The 3,337-nt window shown below is 41.5% G+C and overlaps 1 long non-coding RNA gene and 1 pseudogene across 1 annotated transcript; one reads left to right on the top strand and one right to left on the bottom strand.

Annotated features, from left to right (window-relative positions):
* Positions 1 to 72: 72 nt before the first annotated feature.
* LOC109953465 (uncharacterized) lies at positions 73 to 1,137 on the top strand. Its single transcript, XR_002273912.1, has 3 exons — positions 73 to 449; positions 699 to 773; positions 896 to 1,137. It is a non-coding gene; the product is annotated as an uncharacterized LOC109953465 (long non-coding RNA).
* A 1,252-nt stretch (positions 1,138 to 2,389) lies between these two features.
* Positions 2,390 to 3,334, bottom strand: LOC109953464 (olfactory receptor 6K3-like; annotated as a pseudogene).
* Positions 3,335 to 3,337: the final 3 nt, after the last annotated feature.

The raw sequence follows: 3,337 nt of genomic DNA, 5'->3' as shown, positions 1-3,337 counted from the left end.
CGACCTGAGTTACATCCCTGGTGTCTCCATCAGAGATTTTGAGGTAGAAGTTGCTGACCTGGAGGCCTCAGACATGTGGGTGAATAAGTTCAAGTCACTGAATGAAGATTTGGAAAGACTTGCACGACAGCAAGCAGAGCTGGCGAGCAAACACAAGTGGACAGAAATGAAAAAACTTCAACCCGCAGACCAGCTGATTGTCCAAACTTGGAACGCGCTTCCTGTCATATACCACACACTGCAGCGTGTGAGTATTGCCGTATTAACCATGTTTGGCTCTACGTATGCATGTGAACAGTCGTTCTCACATCTAAAAAACATCAAGACCAACCTACGATCACGTTTAACAGATGGAAGCCTCAACGCCTGCATGAAGCTTAACCTCACCACGTATCAACCAGACTACAAAGCCATCAGCAAAACCATGCAGCACCAGAAGTCACATTAATGTAATTAAAGTATTTTATTTATTATTGGTTAGCTTCAGTATAACAACGTTATTAAAAAGAATAAATTCAGAAACTTATACTTTAAAATAGTTGGTCTTACTTAAAAATGCACGCATTTAGTTATACTCAGTGTTAAAAAATATTATATGGCTCTCACGGAAATACATTTTAAAATTTGTGGCTTTCATGGCTCTCTCAGCCAAAAAGGTTCCCGGCCCCTGAAGATTAAAAATGTTACATCCACGACAGGTGTCCCTGGTCCATCCACTCCCCCTGACAGTGCTGCCGGCACCTCCACCCACTCATGTGTTCTCCGACGGACTGGTAGGCGAAGCACAGCTGTGCCCAATTAGCCTGGCTCTATTTAAGCCAGGCCTTTGTCTCTGATCATGTATTGCAGACCCTGTAAAGTCTACCGTGATTAACCTCTGACTGTTCTGTCCTAGTATGCCTTGATTCCCTGGCATTGGATGTCTCGACTCAGGCTCTGTTGGTTTCTGCAGCGGTCCTCTTTTCCAGCTAGACGCCGGTTCTACCTTCCAGACCGGGGCAGCGACCAGCCTAGTTTTCCCTGCAGATACACCGCTCTAGTGCCTTGCTTCTCCCTCGTCTCTCCAGCGCCCAGTGTCCTCTGCTCTGCCCGGTAGATGGTTTACCTCTCTGTCTGTGTAATAAACATCCGTTGTTATCTATGCCTTTGTGTGGGGCACATTGAGTCCACTTCTGTGCGGAGTTCGCTCCATCACAAAAAATAATTATGTGGTGCAGCCTTATTATTTTAATGCAGAATGTTTAACTCAAATAAATTCTGATTTGTTTATAACAAATGTGAACAAACAAAACACCTGCAGAGATAAACTAAAGTTAAAATAATCTAGAAGAACATAAGACAATTAAAGGAGAATTAAGACCTTATTATCTTATGTCTGTGCTTGATGGTTTTTTAAAATTATGTAGAATGAACCATTTTTCCTGCCCTTCGATATCCAAAAATCACTCCTCTGATCTGAGGTGGATTCAGGCCGTAAACTAAAGGATTAATAATGGGAGGAATGATCCAAAACTCCAGAGATAAAACAATAACCAAAGTATTTACTTCATCAACAATATACAAACTCAGTGAAAAATCACAGAATGGCAAGATGCAGTAGTTCCCAACAGTCACGATGTGGGGCAGACAGGTCTGTAAGGCTTTTCCTCTGAATTCAGATGAACTTCTCCTGCAGACAAGCAGAATGCACAGGTAGGTGTACAGGACAAAGAACGGGGATGAAGACTGATGTCACAGCAAAAATCTGACTTCCCATGTTCTTTAGAGTTGTGCAGGAGAGCTTAGTTATAACCCAGATGGTGCAAGAAATCCCATGAAGCTGATTTTCACACAAAGGCAAACTGCTGATGTGACAAAGGAGCCCAAGACACACACAGCGTACCGCACAGCAAGAATCAAAAGCAGCAGCACCTGAGGAAGAACCTGGTCGAGCCATAGAGAGAGTGTAAACACATGAAATTAAAATTTTGTTAAACGTATGTATAACTAATGCCCATCTTCTGTTGCTGTTACTCAGCGAGAAAAGCAGCAAATAATCTGATTTATTGGTCATGAAAGTTTTTAATATACTGTATGTCATTATCTAGAGCACATGACATGGCCACACATGGAACCAGAGAAGATTATATCCAGAGGAAATAAGCTTTAATGTAAATTAAAATACCACTATTGTTGTACCATGTATATAAAACATAATCATTGATGCCTCTCAGTGTGGTTTATTTTAAGGCTGCATCTATTTTCTTCACATATTTTGTTCAAAACAAATGTGAGCAAACAAAATGTTTGTACAGACAAACTAGAGTTACAATATCCCAGAATACAGAGGCACATAATGTGAATAACAGAGTTATGGGATCTTAACTCCTGTACTTGATGGGCTTTTGAATTACACTGGATGAAGCCTTTTTCCTATATTTAGAAATCCAGAAATCACTCCTCTGATCTGAGGCAGATTCAGGCCATAAACTACAGGGTTCATGATGGGAGGAATGATCCAAAACTCCAGAGATAAAACAATAGAAAATGTATTTACTTCATCAACATTATACAAACTCAGTGAAAACTCACAGAACAGAGAAATGCAAAAGTTCCCAAAAGTCACCATGTGGGGCAGGCAGGTCTGTAAGGCCTTTCCTCTGAATTCAGATGAACTTCTCCTGCAGACAAGCAGAATTCACAGGTAGGTGTACAGGACAAAGAACAGGGGTGTAAAGATTGATATCATGGTAACAAACTGACTTGATATACTGATCACAGTTGTGTCCACACAGGAGAGATTAATTATAGACACGGTGGTGCAAAAAATCTTATGAAGTTGATTTCCACATAAAGGCAAACTGCTGGCCTGATAAAAAAAGTATCCAAAAGCCCAAACAGGATACAGCACAGCAAGAATCAAAAGCAGCAGCACCGTCCTAAATGTCATTTTACTGTGATAGTGTAAAGGCTGGCAAATAGCAACAAACCTATCATAGGCCATGACAGTGAGGAGAGTCAACTCTTGTTCTAGACAGGTGTTAGTAATGTACATCTGAATGAAACAGAGCAGACGTGAGATGAAATGAGTGTCAGACAGAAGGTCCATCAGGAACCTGGGGAAGAAGCCGGTCGAGCCGTACAGAGAGTTTAAACACAGAGAGCAGATGAAAATGTACATGGGCTGATGCAGAGAGGTCTCCAGGCAGACTGACAGAACAATGACAAGATTAGCAGAGATTATAGTCACGTAGATCAACAGAGAGAGACTGAAGAAAAGATATCTGAGGGGCCCATAGTCTGCAAACACAGTGAACTGAAAATAGGAGGGAGTCAGGCTGTTGTTGCTCTTCATGTC

The sequence above is a fragment of the Monopterus albus genome, unplaced genomic scaffold, assembly GCF_001952655.1.
Source record: "Monopterus albus unplaced genomic scaffold, M_albus_1.0 scaffold677.1, whole genome shotgun sequence".
NCBI classification, from domain to species: Eukaryota; Metazoa; Chordata; class Actinopteri; order Synbranchiformes; family Synbranchidae; genus Monopterus; species Monopterus albus.
The sequence above is the reverse complement of the archived record's forward strand: the minus strand, read 5'-3'. Positions and strand labels throughout refer to the sequence as shown.